Below are 21,641 nucleotides of genomic sequence, written 5' to 3' on the forward strand. Positions count from 1 at the left end.
CTAGGACAAGGCTGAGGTGGAGCTTGCTGAGCCATTTCAGAACAAGTTTTTGACAGCTGCTCTATGAGAAACCCCCTGTTCAGCCCAGCATGAGCAGGTCTCCCTTCTCTGCCGTGGTGTCAGTTGTGATATCTCACTCCTCTCTCACTTTCTCAGCTGGGGTTTTTGGACCTTGCAGGTTTAAATAACTGACTCTTTAGTGCTCTGACTCCATCAGGTGCTGCCCAAAGCATGGACAAGCTCATGCTGCTGCTGAGAGACAGAGGGACACCCCCAGCAGGCAGGTTCCCAATGCAGTGCTGTGTGAAGAGAGAGCTCACTGCTTCCACAGTCTGCTAACTGCTTTTTGGTGCTGAAATTGGTGCCCTTTTCATGAGGTTGTCAGAGCTAACATGTTACACCCTGCACATGGAGATGCCTTTGAACTGGTATTTGGTACAGCAAGGCAAAGGAACAGCAAGGCAAAGGAAAGGTGGGGATTTTCCTCTGGCTGCATATCAGAGATGTGGTCTCCAGAAGTGGAACAGGAAGTTGGAAGTGTGAATCTGCTGGTCCCAGCATGGGCTTGACAGGCTTGTTCTGTGTTGCTTCCTGTGGACTTTCGAACAGAAACAATATTTGTCAAATTCTGGCAAAGGTATGGGGTAACAGCCTTTTAGAATTCTTCCAAAACTCTATAAAAGTTTGTATAAATATCTGTATAAAAGACAGATATAAATAGAAAATTGAACTTGGCCATAAAATCGTGTGAAATTTTTGATGAAAGGAAAAATTTCTTTACAAAGAAATTCCCCAGAAGGAAGATGAGGTGGGGAGGGTGCCAGAAGGTGTCCAATGCCTTTGCTGTGTCCCCCTGTGCCACTGGGTGCTGGGATGCTCCCCTGGCTCTCTGGGGCCCAAGCCTGTGCAGCTCTGCTCTGAAGCTGATGGCACATGAGCTCCTCATTTGGCATTAACTAGTACAGTGCTTCTCCAAGACCTCTCCTCACAATATTTCCCTGGTATTTGTGTATCCCAGTTGAACACAGAGCTTGCTCATCACAGGTGCCTGGACAGATCTTCCTGGTTTTGGAGTCTTTGTTGGTGCAGGCAGGAGCTGATGGGGACTAAGCTGCACTGGCATTTTTCAAAGCACCTCCCCAATATGAATGGAATCTTGGGGTCATTTTAAAGAATGGGTTATGAAGTTGGTTAGTCCAAAGTAACTCATCAGCCAGCACCGGAAGCAGAGGGAGAACCCATGTTTCCCATCTTCCCAGTTGCAGTAGCATTGGTTCCCTGTTTGCTCAGCAGAGAGACAAGGACCCTGGCACAGGAAAGTCAAGAGATCTAAAAGTAGTATGTTCTTCCTACGACTTATCAGCTGTTCACAGCACATATGGGCAGAAAGGAAGCTTAAATAATTCAGTCTCACTCCTTTTTATCCCAGCTCAATTTAACCTAGTTGTCCTACAGTAAAGCTATTACCAGTGCTCACCTTCCTAAAATACTTCTAAGCTTCACTTTGCCTGCATCAAGAAACAGAGGATCTACTTCCTGTAGTTTGGGCTCTGTATCTGTGTTTAATCATTCTTGCTGCATTTGAATTTCAGGAGAGTTTGTCTTTCAATACCCAGGTGGTCACTTTGCCACAGCCTGTTTTCTCTTCGGTACCTTTTGGGGTTTTTATTCATAGCTGCTACCTTTCTTTCATTACTGAATCAGAAAGAAGCACCACCAGCTAGAGCCATGGCCCCCCATTTCTGAATGATGATTTGTCTTCTTTGAGAGCTTCATTCTGAACACATTGATTTGTACTTGTAGATACCAGAGCTGATTTTGGCTATAGGGTTTGGCCCAGGTGTCTCTGACTACAAAGGACATTCAGTAGATCTAAGATTACTGATGAACTATTCATGTGGTCCTATTTTAATGTTTAATTTCTCAAATACATTTGAAAATTTCAGAGAAATCAAGGCTGACTTCTCAAAAGTAGTTCAAGTAGGAAGCCTTGATAAAGGTAAACCAGCTAGCTTGTAAAAGGCAGCTGGGGGGACCTTATAATCCCCAGGCTGTCCAAACATGCTCTTTTGACTCTTTGCCAACACATTCATTGAATTCTGCAAACCTTACTCACAGTGCAAATACTTCCATTTCTAAATCACAGATACAAGGAGGGCTGTGGGATTCTAATATCTAAATACAACAGAATATTTTCAAGCACAACATAAATACTGATTTAAAACAAAACAAACCTTGCAAAAAACCACAATATGATGCTGATATCTTAAAGATTCTAATCAGTAATATCTGCTTCTAAATAGGCCAAGTCAAAAGAGTGGTTTTTTGTCTTGCAAATAGGATGTTTGAAAGGATATTTGGTCTCTGATGTCCTTAGCTGTTCCCTGAAGTGAACTCCCATTCCAGTCACCGTGCACCTCCTTGGTAAACCCTGCACACTGGTCCTGTGGTGTGTCCCAGTGAGGTGCTGCAGCCTGGCAGTGTGGCTTGCTTGGATGCTGATGCCTTTTTTGAACTTCTGAAGTTTTTCCAATATAAATAAACCTTGGGACTGATGGCTCACCAGGCTAATGTACAAAACTGTAAATGCTTTGCTTGCTCCTTTTTTTAGTTTGGCTGGGAGGTAGTTTCTGAGCAAGCTGAGTATTAAAGCTCAGTGCTGTTGCTTTCCAGACTCCATGCTCTGATATCTGCTATTGCACCTCTCTTCTGGCTGGAACACCCTCACTCTCAACCCAGTGGTTCTGAGCTCCAGATATCCATGGGGTCATGGTAGGTGCTCAGTAGCTTGTTATTGGTAGGGGCTGATAAGAAAAACTGCAGAGTGATTGGTGATACAAAACATTGGGAGCTGCTCTGTTAGGCAGCCTGGAGAACAAGCTCAGGGAACCCTGATGTGGAAGGCTTGGTGCATGCCAGAGACTGCAACCAATTTATTTGTAGCCAAGAGTTTGTAGGGAGTACAGAATCAGGCATTTCCTGTATGCACATAGTTTGGGGTGATTGGGATGGGGCTGTGGCTGAACCTCATCCCCAATGCGCTACAGCTGTGAAAAGCAGGTGAGCAGCATTTGCACAATGAGCTATGGAGTGCTGACCAATCACCAAAGGGAGCAGAGGGCACACAGGTGCAATGCATCTACATGAGGGTATAAAAGGTTGGGCTAAAGAACAAGAGGGGCAGTTGCTTGCAGCCTTCTGAGGGGAGATTATGCTGCTCTGTGTGGGTGGATGCCTGAAGCCTTCTGATGTGGTAAGGTGTTATTTTGTGTGGGGATATTTAAAGCTTTCTGAAGTTGCATGTTGATACTCTGTATTGTGGTCATCTCAACTGTGGTATGTGCTGTGGCGCTTACCCTTTACAGATTTTGGACATGTGTGTGAAATGTCCTTCTGAGAGAAGCTTTCACTGTTTTCCAAATGTTTTACTTAGTCAAAATTTTCCGTTCATGGTCTGTAGAGGAGCTGTTCACTGTACTGAGTATAGTTCCTATTGTGTGTAAGAAAAGTGGCTGCAAGGCTCAGGAGGGACACTCTCCCTGCCTTTGTTTACCAGGTTGTCCTGGCTTCTTCCAGTGCTGTTCTTGCCATTGTTTCCTGTAGGAGTTCAGGTGCTTGCCTTGGGGTTGGCCAGTGCAGAGCTTCAGTGCATGAAGTGCACAAGTGAGACTCCAGCCACCCCTAACACTCTCCAGAAGGCTGAAATGATTGTGTTGACATTGCTTTTCACACTGTACAGAGCCCTTTCCTCCCACTTGTAAGGGTTTTTACATGTGACCTGAAGGATGAGCTGACAATAGACATATGAATTGTTTACATGATGTATGAATTGTTTACTTACCTGCCACAAACCAACTGTGATCTTTTGCAACTTGGTAACAGCAGGGCACGAAACATTTCTTGCAAGATGAATTAGTCTTCGTGTACTGTATGAGTTCAGTAAAAGAATAATTATAAAGAGAGGTCAGATGTTGAATGTCAGGAGTAGAGCATGAGAATTTTGTAACATGAAGGCTGAGGTCAGTATTCTGGGATTTCTGAGCAGAGATAGCCACAATGTTTACAGGACCCCTGCAAGTGGGTACAGTTTCATCCTGCCAGGCCTCCATCTCTCTTGCTCCTGCTTGGTTTTATTTTCTTTTCCAAAGTAGCCATTTAAACTAGTGCTGTTATTTTTATAAGTCTCAGTAGGGTCAGTGTGCTGGATGGTCTTGACTGTGCCTGCTGTCTCTAAGGTAGTTGCTTGTTTTGTGTGCATGGACATGTCCACCGCCTGGGAGTTCTGAGTTTCAAAAGGTTTTAGAATTGTTATTCCTCAGGTATCACGTAGCAATACACTTGAAGATATGTTTCTGGTAGTTTGGAATAGTTATAGTCAGGTTTCTGACTTCCAAAGTTTATTTGTTTTTTCTTTTTGTAAACCCCCACTCTAATGATGTCTGTGTTTCTTACAGAATACATTAATTTGTTATGCATTTCAAGTCTTTGAGAAGGGTTGATTTGCAGTGCAGTCTAATTAGAATACATATATTTGGTGGAATATGCAATTTAGTACAATTGTGGTGTGAGTTCTGGATTTTGCAGTTGTTTGCAGACATCTTTAATGATTCAACTTTCTGTAGTGTGACTCTTCCCAATATGATGGCTTCCTTACATGCAAATACTTTTTAGAATGAAGTCTCATATTACAATAAATCCAAAAAAATCTACCCTTGCAAGCATGTGCATAATTTTTAGTGGCAGACCTGGTATCTGACAGAAAGATATGACCCTGCTGACCTGAGCTTCTCCTGCCAAAACACTCTGTTGTACAAGATGGAATAACTCAAATGAGCATTTGCTCTTATGAATTTAATAGGCAGTCATTTCCCCTGAATTTAAAGTTGGTTGGTCCATCAGGTCTTGTAGTTTAAAGAAGTAATAGTGCCTGTACACAGAATATTTCTATTGAGTGTGCTGCAGGGGACTGCTTTCTTTCAGGACAGATAGTTGTAGTGATGTGCTGGAAGTCACTGTGCTGTGTTTGCATACTAATCAATGAGCTCAGGAAGCATTAAACTCAAGAAATCCTCAGCTATCTTCTGGAGAACAAATTTGATCTTTGATACTCAGGGGAGAAACTTCAGGAGCATGAAGCCTTAAGTGTCTCTGCCTAGCATTTTGATTGCTACTTATACGTATTTTGTAAGTCTGGTGTTAAAAAGCCTTTCTTTAAGATATGCAATGCTTAATAAAGAGAATTTTGAATTAACTCACTGTGGTATTTTTGCACGAAGCTGCATGGCCTGGAAGCAGTGAAACATGCATTGCACTTGTTTCATCAGGGGATCATGTTTTAATAGCCCCTCTGTACCAGCACTACAAGAAAGAAAGTATTTGCTTTGCTGTGATGCATTCCTGCATCAGTGGTGAGTATTGCTGGTTTTGTGTTAAGGGTTCCCTTTCAGACTATTTTTCAGGAGCGAAGTTACAGGATCCTTAACTTACTTTTCACCATAGTAATTTGTTTTGGCTTTGTGTGTTCAGGCTGAAATATCCCCACTGCTAACAGTGATGGAGGCAGGTATTGATCAGGTTAATTTTGGTGTCTCCATGGCCTTGGAGAATCAAAGGTGCTAACGGGTTGCTGTGTGACGCAGAGGCTTAACAAGGTTCAGGGCTTCACACCAGTTTGTCCTGCTCAGAAAAGCATCTTATCTATGGCAACAACTGCTACTGAGAAAAAAGTGGAGATTTTTAATAGGGTAAATCACCTGTTTTGCAGATTTCTGAGTTTCAGATGTCAGCTGTTAAGGGGGGCATGGGAGGGAAAACTTGATGTGAGCTGGACTTACTGGCATTGTTATTGTTGTATATGTGCTGTGACATGGTGAAGGACAAACTAGAGTATCCCAAGGCACTCAGAAGAGGGGATGAGGAGAAGCAAAGAGACAGTATGTGGCATTCAGCTGGTGCACAGCCTGCTGGCCCCAGCCCTGGGGCTGTGGCCCCAGATGCTACAGGCAGTCTAAGACCTGCTGAACTCATCACAGCTTTAGGATGTGTGACACATTGGGTTTCAGTGCCTCAGCTTCTGGCTGTACAGCAGGAATATCCTTTGCACCAAGGTGCAAAACTGCAGCTGCTGCTGGGGCCAGTGGGAGCAGTGCCACTAAGCTGACTGTCCTGCCCAGACCAAAGAGGGACACCATGCTCCTGGAGGATACCAGACCCTCCTTGCCTGCTGGGGACAGTGGCTGGTGCCATGTGGGATGGGTGGGGCAGTGGCCAGTGTGCTCCATGTCTGGCTGGGATCCCGATGGAGGTGCCAGTGACAGGGTGAGCAGTCGGGCTGGATCCCGGTGGAGGTGCCAGTGACAGGGTGAGCAGTCGGGCTGGATCCCGATGGGGGTGCGAGTGGCAGGGTGAGCAGTCGGGCTGGGTGGCAGGGGCTTGCTTGGACTCCCAGCACAGCAGTGAAGGTGTGTCAGGCCTCACCCCCAGCCCCTGATGGAGGCACTCCTGCTAGCTGCCCCTTCAGTTCCTGACTCCTGGGGTGTTCTCCCTCCCCACCCCCGGACAAGGGCTCCTGCCTGGGCTTCTTGGCTGCCCGCAGAAAGGTGAGAGCCGGGACTGAAGCTGCGGGCGCTCGCATCCTCAACAGGCACATGTGAGCAATGTGCCTTTAAGACTAGCAGGAGAGCAATAGTATCTCCCTCCCTCTGTTAATTGTAGCATGTTTTCAGCCATGCTTTCCAGTCACATTCGCAGGCTGTGAGCGGGAGCAGCGCTGCCGCTCGCCAGCCGGGTGCCAGCGGGCAGCGCCGTGCCCTGTGCCGGGCGGCTGATGGGGCAGCGCCCGGGGCCGCAGAGCCCTGAGCCACGAGCAGCAGCAGCCCGGCGTGCCTGACTCTGCTGGGCTCGCACATCACTCCTGCTCCTCCCGTGTCCCTCATCTGCCCGGCCGTGGCCTCCAGCCGCAGGGTCAGACCTCCGGCCACCCCACCCTGCCGGGGCTCCTGCGGGAGCTCCGAGCGGTGCTCGGCTGGAGCCTGGGGATCTGCAGTGGGTGATGCAGTGTGGTGCCTGCCTGGGGATGCTGGGGGCTGCTCTGGGAATGCCTGGCTCCCCGAGCACAAAGTGACTGCAACTAACACGAGCTTGGGACTACTTCTGGGAAGATGCCCTGCGTGTCTCCGGTCATTCCTCTCCGGCCTCAGCGCAGAATATTTGGAGTTGCTAGCTTTCTTCTGCCGAGGGGGGACAAAGGCAGAGGCCTCCAGAGGGTTAAGAGCATCTGCTTTTACGCCAAGTGTTTGAGCAGGAAATAATCTGCAGAGATACATGTGCAGCAATTCAACTGCTGCTGCTCTGCCAGGCTGCCGCCGCTGCAGTTGGGGCTGTGAGAGGAGCCGTGCTGCTCACAGAAGATGCTTTCTTGGTGTGTCCGAAGCTCCAGGCATGGCAGCAGAGCCCCGGCTGTCTGAGCTGGGGTAAATGTCTCCAGCCAAGAGGAATTATGTTGACTTGCTGGCTCTGTCGGCTCCCGGAGGTAGGTGCTGCTCCGGGTGCAATATGCCGTGATCTGTTCTGGGGATACAGTCCTCTCCTCGGTCTGGGGTATACAATTTTAAAAAATTTTCCATGGGAACAGGGATTAATTTGTAATCTATAATGCCAGACAGAAAATACGTGTGTGATTTCTTTGTGTGCAGCAGGGAGGAGAAGGGCAAAGGATACCTGAGTGGTACCTTTTCTGATTGGCAATAAAGTTGTTGCACTTAATTGGAACAAACTACCCTCTGTCTCAGTGAAATACACCTGGGAGCTTTTACTTCTTCCTGCTGTATGACCTTTCCATGAGGTTGGCTGCAGTATGCTGGGTTATGCTTTGGTTCAGAAACTGGGACACAGTGCACTCTACAGGTCCCTTCATTCTGCTCCTGTGGACGTGGGGAGGACAGAGGACACCCTCACAGAGAGGGAAAATGCTGCTGACAGGGTGCTGGTGGTTTTTTGAGGAGTGAAATTACACTAAAAGGAAGAAAAAAGGTGATGATCTTCACTGAGGAAGAGGGAATTTTGAGGTCCTTCAGGGCTGATCTTGATGTTCAGAAGTAGAGAAGGAAATTTGTTTTAGAAGCAGCAGTGTATGAGTCTGGGATTTGTTTGCTTTCCCAGCCCTGTGGAGAGGAGTTTTGTTCAACTCTAACTACTTTACCACCCAGAATCTTTGCTTGAGGATTTTTTGCACCAATACCTGGGAGGAAAAAAAAGATCTGTCAGTGCCATCAAATTTACTTAGGCTTGTTTTGAAAGTTGCCTTCTTGAGAAATCCCTAACAAAATCAACAGCAGCTAATACTGTTACCTTCTCACTATCAGAGCATGCTCTTTCTGGTTTGTCTTGAGACCTCCAGTGGGAGTTTTATTCTGTAAAGATTCAGCTGAAAGGAACGTTTCCAGTTTTTTTGGAAAAGCAGAGTTTTGGGCATTGGATACCTCTGATTTTGTTGGCCTGGTTGACCCACGTATGTAGGTTTGCCTGTTGGCTCCTGAGTGCAGACCCTGCCAAGGAAGCCTGGCTGTGCAGAAGAGGAAGGTGCTGCCTGGATTACACACCTGCATCACATGGAGAGTGGTTTGTGTTTGCTCCTGGCCTTGTAGAGCTATTGATACAGCACAGCCAACAGTGCCAGTGCTGTGTAACAGTTTGAGAAGTGTTTCTGTGGCACCCTGGCAGAACAAATGTGTCATTCATGACTGCACTCTTCAGGAGAAAGAGCAGCACTGTCATCTGCACTGTAAATCTCTTTAGTCACTTTTGTTTTCTTTGCTCAGGTAGCAGCACACTCTTAACTGGAATGTGTGGCTACCTGAGCTTTTATGTCAGAGTGTTTGTAATTGCCTCCTCAATTTCCCCAGGGCTGTGCTGTGTTTGACTCAGCACTGACATCTCTCATAGGGGAGTTTGGAGTAGAATCCATCTACCATTTTTTTTTTTCTGTAATTTGGGCCAAAATGCAGTCAAGAGCATGTTTCCTTCTCTTTTTGCTAGAATAGGGCACTTTTCTGTGTCCCCTTCTGGGATCCTGTAGAGAAGATCTCTCTGCTCTGCAAGGCCTCTGTGTTGGAGGTGCAGAAGCAGAAGTGGGTCTGGTGGATTTGTTGTTGTGCGTGAATCAAGAAGCCACAATCCCTGCCAGGGATGGGGGCTGTGATGGTACCTGGGAAGCAGCTGCTCTCTCTATCCTGAGAAAGAGGATCCCTCCTTACCCACGCACTAGGTGATACCCAGTGCTCCATAGCAACTCTTATTTCTCCCACAGAGAGGAGAAAAATCTCCTGGCTTCACTTGGAGTGGTGAAAACACAAATGTATGAACATTCAGTGGAGTCTCACCAGTGTGGAACTGGTACAAGGTCATCTGAATGGCTTCTGTCTAAAACAGTGCTTATAAAAGGTGGTGGACATTAAGTAACACCATTGTCTGTGCAGGAAACATTAGAAAAGAATATGTATTAGTCATCCCATTTACTGCTGTTTGCACACAGACAGAATGGTGATTAGAACTGGCTGAATCAAAGCAAAACGGTTCTTAAACAAGATTTGAAAATTCAGAATTGGATTGGGCACTTGCTGGCCAGCAATTATTTTGGTCATCTTTGTGCCTCTATTCCAGCAAGTGTCTTTTGTAAAAGGTCCTTCTACAAGGACAGCAAAGTGTTGGGGTTTATTTCTATGTGTTTTGTTCTGAACAAGTGGATGGGAATATCTTCCTTACTACCTTACTTGTAATCTGCTTAGGAAATCAAACCAGTGGTGTTTGAACCACTGATTATTTCTGAGCAGCCTTTCTGGTCAGCACTAAAGTTCTGCATTAAACTCTAACTATGTGGAAGTTGAGAGCTATTTGTTAGGGTTAATAATGGTAGTTTAAAAATTATAATTTATTGAATTGGAACTGGCCAGCCTTTTGTGTCACACATGCTGAACTGGTCACTTCCTCTCCCTGGCAGTGACATTCTGCCCACCCTGGAGGGCAGGGACTTCCCCTGTGCCCCTCTGCAACAAGGGGCTGAATTTGATGTTCTTATGGGCCTGGTGCTGACCTGGCAGCAGAGATGCTGGGATCTCTGCAGGTTTGCCCTTGGGAGACAATGCCTGCCCTTATCCATTAGGTGCTGGGCCTGCGCAGCCATGCTGGAATAGCTGGTGAGTCATGAGCTGCTCATCAGTCACAGGTGGTCAGGAGATGGGTAACAGACAGGCCAAAGAAATAACTATGTGCCAGGGAGTGATTCCCCTGGTTTCTGTAGGGATTTAAACAAGGGCCTTCTTTAGGTACCTGCACTCTTTCAGCAACCATTGCATTTTTTATGGTTTGTATGCTGCTTGTAAACCAGCTACAGGTGAGTAAAGCCTGTTGTCTAGAAACTGTTGAGTTGGACATAAAACTGTTCCTTTCTGAGAGTGCCTGGAGTGTCTTTAAGAGACTGCATTTGAAATCTCTCTGGCTTTGTACCACTTATAAAATGCATTCACGGTAGGTGGTGGCATCAGTCTCCTCTTAGTGAATGCAGATATTTATATTATGCAAAAGGTTTTCTCACTTTGCTAGATTCAGATGATGACTGGAGATCATTCTTGTTAGATAAAAAACTGAGTCTGCCTTTAGAGTTGAATTCAAAGAGCAATTTCTATTTAATATATATAGCAACAAATAGGAACAAAGCTGCTTAAGGAGTACTTTAATGATGAATCATTATATTGCTCTCACCAGTCTGAAAGGCAATAAAAGTAAAAATGGAGTGCTAGGATGTAGTTGCTTAGAAAATGTACAGAAAGGGATCTGTATTGTTGAGTGGGTTTTACAACACATCAAAGAAATGTTTTGAGGTGCAAAATCAAGTGTCTTTCCACCCCAAAGATGAGGCAGCTGCTATCTATTGTTTATTGTTCCAGAAGGTCATTTTCTTTGGTTGTGACTAACCAAATTTAATAATTTATTGCTTTTAAAAAAATTCTGACTGGTTCCCCCCACCTCCGGATCAGGACAGATGCTGTCATAATGCTCCTTCAATGCTGTAATTTTTATTACCAGTCCTAATTAAATGCTGTAACTTCTGAAAATCAGATTAATTTGAACCATCAGCCCAGTGTAAATGCTGCTATCATCAGAGATCATAAAATGTTCAAGGCACCATAACTCTACTACATAGCTGCAGTGGCAAGTGTCCAAGGATCTGGCTACCTTTGTTCAGCTGACATGGGCTGAAATGTGAGCACTTCTGAGCAGTGCAGCATGAATAGGAATGATACATTCCTCAGCTGGTGAATTGCACGTTCTAGCCATAAGTCAACAAACATTAGAGAAATGGCATCACCCCCCCATCACTGTGATGCTCCTCCTGTGCTATAAATATTGTATGAATTCTGCACAATCGATAAAGGGGAAAATAGAGGTGGGAGGTGGTTGCACGGCAAAGCTGCACTTTAGTGGTGAGCCAGGACATGATACAGAGCAGCCCCACTGCCAGCCAAGGTTTTTCCATCCTTGGGCCATGGTCCATGAATTCAAGTTGCCCAGTAACTACTTCAGCTAATTTGCTCTACAGCCAGGACACATTCTGATCATCACTTTGGTCTTCTGGACAGCAGGACATGTTCTGGTTCCTTTATGACCAATTGTTTCCTTTATTACCAATTTCTGTATTTTGATTTTTTTTTCCTCCACAGATATTAAATAACAAGTAACAAATTCTGATTTCCAACTCAAGCAGTGGCAAAGTTGTTCTCCCTACTCTGTCCCAGCTTTGTTAGGTGTGACAGTGTGGAAGATCTCACTGGTCATTACAGATATAATTACCTGGCTCTGACAGAGACAAGAGCATTAATCTGACACTGCAAGCATTGGTGTTGGAACTTCACGTTTAGATTTTCTTTGCAGCAGAGAAAAAAAGCCCTCTGAGGGAACCACTACCCTGTCTACAGCAAGATGAGATGAATTGCAGGCTGGAAATGCCCAGTCCTCCCCAGTCCCCATGGGTGGAGCCTGAGTGACCGGCTCAGGGCTGGGTGTGGGGGTGGTGCAGCAGTGCTGGGTGAGATGAGCCCCCCACAACAGCACCTGGTCCCACGTCCAGCAAACCACCAGCCCCACCTGGGCTGCTCTGGGCTCCTTTGATGGAGGATCTGGCCCTGCAGGTTGAGCTCTGCCTTGCTGAATTGAGTGCCTTTGTCAGTCCCTGCCATGGAGTGGGGCTGTGGAGTGTGTGCTGCTGTTTGCTCCTGAGCATCCCGAGAGCAGGTGCTGCTCTGTTTCTGCTCCCTGGGACCTGATATTGCTACTTGATTCCACAAACCATCTATTTGATTGGCACTGCTGGTCATGCTAACTGTTCAACAGCAGTTTTAGCTACCAGACTTGTATGTTCCAGGCTTTATGGTGAAACCAAAGTGGCAAAATCTGTGTCAGTTACAGACTGATAATACATGTTTGTGTCAGTGGGAGTTGTGGATCTTCTGCTCCTGCCCACTTCCCAACACCTTGACTGTATTCAGGCAGTTACTGCTGCAGAGAGAAGACCAGCAGAGTGGGATTTGTGCCATAAAGAATTTTATGTTAGAGATTTACCCAGCAGGCTTGTTTCAGCCAAAATGTGGAATTTTGAGTGTGCTTTCATGCCAAGAGTTGCAGCATTTGACCACAATTTTTCTTTTTCAGCATATGTGACATTCAGAAAGCTCTAGGCAGACATATGATTTTAGAACAGCTATTGCTTGCAAAGGGAAAAAATAATAAAATGCAGAAGCCTATTAATTATCTGGACTTTAATATATATACGGTGGTTTGCACACAGTTATAGTGGACATTGTTATCTGGAAGACTGTAATATTAATGTTCCTAATGGGGGCTATCGTGCATCTACTGAAACTCTTATAGTTATGGATTAAATTTAATATATGCTCCCTTTGAAAAAGCCTGATTTTTTAATATTTTATGGTACCCAGTTCTATGTACTTGGCTTACAACAATAAAATAGCTGAATGCTGGAATAAATGTACCAAACAGCTCTCTTGTCTTGATAACTTAACTGCTTTTAAATGTTAATCATCTTATTCTCTATTTTCTAAACCTGTGTGCAAATATAAAACCTCATGTAAGTAAGTAGGTCTGAGCACTGTAGTGTGAATATGGCAAATATTCTTTAGCAGTCCTCAGTTCTGCAATTGTTGCATGATCCTTGGGATCATCCTGGTGACACGGGCTACAGGAAATTTTACCCAGCAACTTCTCCCTGCCTGTCAGAAGAATATTCAGGCCTATTTAAAGAGTACAGATAACTGGTTCTCAAAGGTATCCTCAGGGTGGTTGTTTTGGTGAGTAATTATTTCTGGAGATTTATAAAATAATAAATCCAATCTGATTCTTTTCTTGTTCCATAAGTTGAATCATCTTTGTCCTTTGTTTGCTTAATTAAGGAGCCTGCTGGTAATGCAAATCATTTCCCATGATGTGGACAAATCATTCTTCAGCCTTCTTTTTGCTGAAGAGATCATATAATTAGAACCCTTCCCATGCAATCTGTTTTCAGGCACTTAAATTCTGTGCATTTCTGTGTTTTTCAGCATCTTTTTGAGCTGTGGACATTAGAGGTGGCTTCTCTGGGATGGCAGAATCCCAGATTTTACTGGGATTCTCACTAGCACCATACACAGAGATGATGACTTTTCTAACCTTGCCTCTCTTCAAACATCTAAAAGTGTCATTAGATCTTGTAGCTCCAACATGGCCCTGGGACCTTGTGTTCCATTTTTCTGCTCTGACTCCCATATATATTTTCAATTCTCCGACTTTCAACGTAACAGTTCCCCCTTCTGTAAGTGGGGTAGATTCTTCCCCACTGCATTCTTTGATCCTAGACAAGTAGATTTGTGTTTTTCTCTGTTACAGTGTCTGATCTCTGATAGGGCTGGGCACAAGGAGAGGACTGAGTTGTTTGACTCTGCTTGTCTAAGCTTGGCAATATTTATCACTTAAGCCAGTTCTGAGTTGCATTGGGCTGTAAGAGTTGTCTCTGTAGGCCCAGTTAAAAGCACTTCCATTCACTGATGGTTCCTCATTAAAATTACATCTTGTCAATTATCAGTGATCTTTAAAATGTGCTGTAGTAATTTCAGGTAATGATATTCTTACAGTCAGTGTGTGATGTGTCATTGAGCTGTTTGCAAAAAACAAGTTTGCAGTGCTGGCACAGCTGCTAGTCCCTCCCCCCATCCCCCCCTTTATTAAATAGATTAAAAAATGTCAGGATTTGGCTGCTAGAGGTTCTCATCACATGCAGGCTCAGGAGGCCCTGCAGTCACAATGATTTCTGCTGCTTTCAGGTCCAGCTTCCTGGGTGATGGTTTCCAGGAGAGACTGAGCAGGTTGCTGTTGAGGTATTCATAAAATCCATGACAGAGATAAAGCAAATTACAAAATTGGTTTTTGAGCACTCTTGTTTTGCCATACTTTTCATTGGTTCTGAGGCTTCTGCTGGTATTTAAATGCATTTTGGTTTTGTTTGTTCCTTAGAGTTCAGTCCTCTAGCAATTGCTCTGTGATGCTGCTTTGGGTCTCATGTCCAGGTGACCACTTACAATTGCTGGACTAATATTTGTGGCCCACCCAAAATGCTCCTGTCCAGCTCCTTGCCTCATCTGTGTCTTTTCCTTAGCTTGATCATCTTTTTCCCTTGTTCTGCCCTTGAGGTGCTTCCCTTCTAGCAGGAATACAGAGTAAAGTTTTTCCTCTTCCAATCACTGGGCTGTTGTTTTCTATTTCCTATCCCCTCAGTGCTCACCCTGGTATTTATTATTTATTTAGCACCCCTTGACTTCATCTCTGAGACTCTATGATTCCACTTTGATTACTTCTTCCTCTCTCTTTTTGCCACCTTCATTTTTTTCACAGTTTTTTCTTGAGCAGTCCATTTGTTTCCTTGACACTAACAATTACTGACAGCCTGGTATCCTGTCTCCAACAGTGGCAAATAGCAGATGCTTAGAGAAAAATGTAAAAAGCAGGGTGAGAATATAATAATCCTAATATATCCTGGCAGCAGTGATCAACGTCACGTCTGCCTGACTGTTGTGAATGTGTTTAAGCACAGCCCAGTGGGGGCTGTGCCTAACACCATGTGGGTGAGGAAAGGACAATTTTACAAGATGGCAAATTTTTTTGTGTAACTGCCTCTTTCTGAAAGTGCTGGCCTTTCCTTGTGCCACTGCTTTGCTTAGCTTAGCACAAACAGCCACACTCTTGTTTCTGAGCCAGTGCTGAGGTTTATTCACAGAACCCTTTGTACCTGATGGAGTAGGAGCTTGTGTTCTCTCCCTTCTGCCTCCTTGAGATGGTTGCAGTGTGGCAAGATGAAGGGAAAAGTCCTTGTGTTTGGTTATGAGCCCTTGTATGATTGTGCTGCTTGACAGATTCCTGTGGTGTTCAAGCTGACTGCAATAAAATCTGATAAGTGTGATGCTGAAAATGTGTGAAAATCATGGCCACACAGGGAAGGGAGGGACATAAAGGAGTAGGAGAAGTTATGTGGAATGTTTGGGGGGCTTTTCTCTCTGTATCTTCATGGTTGCTTAGGGATTAATTCTTTATTTACAGGTTGTATTCCTTCAAATCTGAAACAAGGTCTGAACTGTGTGAAGGAGGTAGAAAAATGCACTTCAATTTTACAAATGCTAGATTTGAAGTTGTATTTAAAAATACCTCTGTTAGTATGTAGAATATATTATCCAGGGTACTGAGCAGCTAAATAGATGAGGGATGCTGCAGGACCTTTAGCTCCTAGTCCTTCATCTGATGCTTCCTTTGTTGCCATCACTGCCTCTGTTAACATCACATCCACAAGACCACTTAAACTTGTAAAAAAGAAGGACCAGCCTCTGCTTTAAAACTTTTCTTGCTTTATATGTATTACTATAATCTAAAACCTTAAACTCCAAGTTTTTTACCATGTGATATTATACACTTTTAATCAAATTACACACCCATAATCTTAGTTCTATCATTCAATTTTGGAAGCTTTCTCCATGGCTTCAGGTCAAATGCAGTGTTCTCTTGGGGGTCAGTGTCTGTCAGCACAGAAAGTCTAAAATTCTCAGCAACCAGGGTTCCAACACTGCAGCATCCAGCACCATAGTTTGATTTATCCTCACCTGATAGAATTATTTTCAGAGTCTTATTTTCTTCACATGTTTTCTGGTTATTATTTTGTACATTATCCACAACATTTTTGGAGTCCTTGGGACTTCTGTAGGATAACATGTGAAGGACCAAAGGGAAGCTGACATGACTGATTATCAGCACCCACCCCTTTGCTGTTTGACCTCACCAGTAAGGAAAAGGGTTCTTCTGTCCATGGAGGTGAGGCCACAAGTCCCCACAGCTCTAAGTGCTCCAGTGCTCGGTGTGTGATTGTTGAATAAGACTGGGCACTGTTCTTCCTGTCTGAGTTATCCCCTCTCCTTGCAGAAGCAGAGGAGTGCCTCTAGTGTGCCAAGTGATGCCTGCAGTGGCTGCAGAGGATGTTCAGAACAGGGTGAGGCACACAGTGTGCCTTTCCCAGATGGAGCTTTCCAACTTTGTGCAAAGTTGTGCGTGCCAGCGCTCAGGAGTGTGCATGTATGCAAATTATCTCCTTAGGAATTCAGGGCAGAAAGGCACAGAGCTCCTTTGCTGCCACAGGGAGCTGTATCCAGAGACTCAGGGTGGAAATGTGCCTCCTGATACATGTTTTAGTTCTGTGTAAATCATCTGTAAGTGTGGCTCACTCTCTTAATTTAGCTGGTGACACTGTTATTTAGGAGTGATACGAAACAGTCACAAAGTAATAAGGACTGCCTGAGCAGAAAATATGTGCTAAAGCTCTTAGGTGTAATGCTAATTTAAATAAAACATGGGCTGTGTTGGGACTGAAGAACATCTCTTCCAGAAATCCTAATAATATTTAAGCCATGGATGCTCAAAAGTTGGTTTGTAGTTTTATTTTTTTTCCCAAAATGAAGATGCCATGATTATTTAAGAATGTTTTAGACTCCTTTTTAGGTTGAGTGGATTCATTTTGTTCTTAAAAGAATATTTTATTGGTATCTTAGCAGTAGAGGCACCTGTGCTCATCTAATGTATGCAAATGCAGCCCAGCAGCCTATACCCCTAAACACGATGGAAAGCACAGAGAATCACTGCTCATCACACTGCCAAGTCAGACCATGCTTCAAGTTAGGCTGATATTACTTTAATGATTGTTAATGCAGATAGGGTGCAGAGAAAAACAATGTGAATCTTTGTAGAAGCTGAATTAAAAGAAATGTTGCCAAAATAAATCTCCAAATTCTACATTAAGCCAAATTATAAATATGCTAAAGGTAATAGACATTTTACCTAGGAGGTGTTTATTGCCCCCACTCTTTATTTCTCTGGAGATTATTCACTGTGGGGGCATGCTGTAAAATCCTGTGCTAAATTGATAACCTTGTGCTACTTGCAAACAAAATTTGGTTACATCAGAGTTATTGCTGCTATCTCACAGTGCAGATGCTTTCTAGCTGTGGTGTAAAAATTAGTACAAACAAGTCTTACTGTCTTGAAGTACTCATTTATAAATATTAAAAGATAGGTGTGCATTTTTTAATGTGAGATTCTTGGAATTTGGGTTGGAGCGTGGCTATGATAAGAGGATGTTCTGCTGACAGTAGAGGAACACTCCAGGTGCAGGAAGCTCCCAGTGCAGCTGCAGTGAGAGCTGCAGGTTGTGCCCTGGGTGGGGAGATGGCCAGAGCCCCAGACAAGGGGCTGGAACCAGCACTGACCCTTCACCTGACAAAGGACACCTCTGCTGCTGGCTGGGGGTGGCCAGGCACTCTGAGACCCTGCAGGAGCTGGTAAGCAGTAGCAAGACCCTAGACTGAGTGTCACCTTGGGATGGGTGCTCAGTGTGAGGGCAGAAAAACCCAGGGATTCCTTTGCTGGGGTCCCTCCCAGGAGGCACTAGTTCCAGCTGTTACCATATCCTGCACCACGATTAAATGATTTAAATGATCCCAGGTATTTGGGGCTCTTTTATGGGACACCTGGGGTCGAGCCAGTGAGGGAAACCTGTCTGTGTGTGTGGGGTGTGCAGGGAGAGAAGCAGGGACCTGGTGGGTGACTGGAGCTGCCACTGCTGAGGGACTTTGGTGCCAGCAGGGACAGACTGGGTTGGTGCCACTGTGACCCCAGCAGTGGCATCTGAAGGGTCAGACAGACCCTGATTTCATCAGGCTGTGGGAGTGCTTGGTGAAGTCCTCAGCCTAGGGAACAGTATTTTTTTTTTCAAAGTGAGATGAAATTCTTTAGTCTGTGGTGAGCCCTGAAAGTAATAGGTGCTATTAACTGGAGATTTAAACTTTGTCCCTGTCTGCTGCTGGCTGCAGATTTTATGATAGTTGTCTTTTTATTTCTTCAATTTGTGTTGTATGGTTTGTGTTGCTTTAGTCTGTCAAAGTAGGCTGGAGAGACTTGGACTTTAATTTTCTGAAGAGCTGCAATGGATAAGGTAGGGCTTCCCCCTGGCTCTTTCATTGGTGTCAGGGCAAATATTATGTCTGCCTGCAGCACTTGAGTGACATCTCCTGTGGGCTGGGAAACAGAAGGTGTGAATAGTGTGTTAATGATGCTAATTTGGGAGGATAGCCAGGAGGGCACTTGTGTCCCTCCTGCTGAAGCAGCAAGCACTGTGTGCTTACAGGGGTCTCTTCTGTTGTGGTTTGAACTGACTGGGCTCACATGTCTCTATCTGTCCTCACAGCTCAGAAATCATGGTTTTAAAATTCACAGTTTTTAAAAATGCTTATCTTTGTAGGAGAAGATGACTTACAGTGATTGTTTTATTGTTTTGCCATGTAAACTCCTCAGTAAATGCATATGCCTATAGAACCACAGAATTCTCTAGGTCAGAGAAGACCTCGGAGATCATCAAGTCCAATCTTTGAATGATCACCACCTTGTCAACTAGATCATGGAACAAAGTGCCAAGTCCAGTCATTTCCTGAACACCTTCAGGGATGGTGACTCCACCTCCTCCCTGGGCAGCCCCTTCCAGCAACCCCTTCTGTGACGAAATTCTTCCTGATGTTCAACCTGAACATCCCCTGATGCAGCTTGAGGCCGCTTCCTCTTGTCCTGTTGCTGATTGCCTGGAGAAGAGGCCAGCCTTCACTGGCTGCAACTTCCAGGGAGTGGTAGAGAGTGAGAAGGTCACCCTGAGTCTCCTTTTGTCCAGGCCAACCCAGCTCCCTCAGCTGCTCCTCCTCAGACCTGTGCTCCAGACCCTTCCCCAGCTCTCTTCCCTTCTCTGGACACACTCCAGCCCCTCAGTGTCTGTCTTGTTGTGACGGGCCCAGTGCTGGACACAGGGTTTGAGGAGTGGCCTCAGCAGTGCCCAGGCAGGGGACAGTCACTGTCCTGGTCCTGCTGGCCCCACCGTGGCTGGGACAGGCCAGGTGCCATTGGCCTCTGGCACACCTGGCTCCTGTTGAGCTGCTGCTGAGCAGCTCCCCCAGGGCCTTTCCCACCAGGCCCTTTCCAGCCCCTCTGCCCCAGCCTGGAGCTGCAGGGCGTTGTTGTGACCGAAGGGCAGGACCTGGCTGGCCCTCAGCCCATGGAGCCAGCCCGGCCAGATCCCTCTGCAGAGCCTTCCTGCCCTGCAGCACAGCACTGCCACCCAAACTGGTGTCACCTGGCTGAGGGTGCCCTCGATGGCCTCGTTCAGGTCCCCCATGGAGTTGTCCCCAGTGCTGGGCCCGGGGAAGGCCATGAGTGACCCAGCTGAAGGATGGGTGTGTGCAGCAGGGGGAGAGGCAATTTTTCTCTTGTCCCAGGCAATGAAAAGGTGCCAGGACACAGATAAGCAGACTGAGGGAATTCCTGTTTTTTTAATAAGTGGAATCATACATTTTGGATTTGTTTTCTAACCAGATATTTTTAAACCTATCTAAACTTTAGGGGTTGTTTCCACAGTGGGCTGCTTAACATTGCCACTCTTCCTGAGGGTACAAGGTGTTTAACTCCCTAGGTTTTAATAAATTTCCAAATACAAATCTCTACAGGTATTTTCTCTACATTTTTAAAATATCACTATTTTTACAAAATATTAGGGAAGCTCATATTTCACTAATCAATACAAATTTCAGCATTGACATCTAACTCGTGTAGTGGCTTGCAGAGCAATGTAAAATGACTGCATTAATCTCACAGGGTGTTTACTGCTTCCACAGTACTGACATTTTATAGGGAAAAAGAGACCTGTGTCTCATGCTATGCAGCCAAGCTCATTATTCTGGTGGCAGGTCTTGGGGAATCTCTGCATTTCCTTCAGATCTGCTGCCTGTTGGATGGTACTTGGGCACATGTTTTTCTGAATGAAATTTCTTGACCAGTGAAACCAGTGAGGTCCATCACAAGCATCCCTTGGCTGTAGCATGGGCACACATAAACTGGCATGATGAAAAACTGGACCTGTTTCATGTTTCTGGGTTTCACTTTCCTGAGCTCCCCCTGACAAGGATGAAGCCAAAAGAAATGACATCACCTGCCTGTAAGATAAACAAATACTTAAATTTTTGTGGAATGCTTTCCAATGGATCTCTTTTTAAAACTTTACAAGCTTGTAGCTTTAATGCTCTGTCATCTGACTATCAGCTATGGTTGAAGGAAGAACTAACTCCAGATCCTAAATGCAAGACTCTCAATATATCTGTCATAAATGAGCAAAGAAACAACCCCCAATCTCTTCTTAGTCTCTAAGAAGTGTTGCTCTACAGCTGCATCAGTATTTTATTGTGTATTCTATGTCCTGGGCTATTCCAGAAGATAATTTTGATCAGGAAATGACTACCAGCCACATCACTGCCCCAAGCAATGATGAATTCACAACCCTTTATAGAGTTTGTAAGTGAGTTTGCCATGTCGTCTGACATTGATGCAGAACACTGCATCTCCCAGAGATGAGGAAAAAGCTCACTGGAAACACTTTGTGAATAATAATTATAGAGCTATATTCACCTCTGATTTCTTTTTGAGATCTCTGTGAGAAAAGTGGATACTGAGATAGAATTTTCTCTTTTGCTCTGTGTCGCTCAGGGACTTTTTTTGCTTCTGGCTGATTGAGGAAAAATGAGAAAATGCTGAAATTGAGCACTAGACTTCCTAATAGTATGAAAAGCATCCTAAGGGGCTTGGATATATGTCATAATGGCAGTAGTTTCTTGGGTGATTGGTAGGTAAGAGGTCAAGCTTGAAAATCTTGATATAATTTTCTAAGATAGTTCAGTTTTGTCAGGATGACAGATTTTTGATCGGAGATGAAATATAAGAAATGAGGGCTTTATTTTGTAAAGATGATAGGAACAGGTAGCTCTTTTTGTACAACAGACCCTGTTATCCTTTTCTTGTTTTGCTCAAATGTGGATGCTGACTCTGGAAAAGATGAAAATCCAAGGACAAAATATTGCCTGGAGCAGTCGGTGTCATCTTTTATAATAGCTGTGCTGCACTGCTATATAAAAATGCTTTGCAATGGCAGTGTTGGGGCACGTGTAATTCTGGAAATGCATTCAGCTTTTAGT

The 21,641-nt window shown here is 44.8% G+C and overlaps 1 protein-coding gene across 3 annotated transcripts in view; it reads left to right on the plus strand.

The window, feature by feature from the left end:
• Positions 1–6,740: 6,740 nt before the first annotated feature.
• Positions 6,741–21,641, plus strand: part of HTR2C (5-hydroxytryptamine receptor 2C) — a 218,492-nt gene continuing 203,591 nt past the window's right edge. For 2 of the 3 annotated variants that reach the window (XM_036401894.1, XM_054516298.1), the window contains exon 1: positions 6,744–7,531. The gene's annotated coding sequence lies outside the window, so the exon portion shown is untranslated. Of the gene's footprint in view, positions 7,532–21,641 lie in introns of all 3 variants that reach the window. The other variant, XM_036401896.2, reaches the window with a different exon arrangement.

Source organism: Molothrus ater, chromosome 14, assembly GCF_012460135.2.
Source record: "Molothrus ater isolate BHLD 08-10-18 breed brown headed cowbird chromosome 14, BPBGC_Mater_1.1, whole genome shotgun sequence".
NCBI classification, from domain to species: Eukaryota; Metazoa; Chordata; class Aves; order Passeriformes; family Icteridae; genus Molothrus; species Molothrus ater.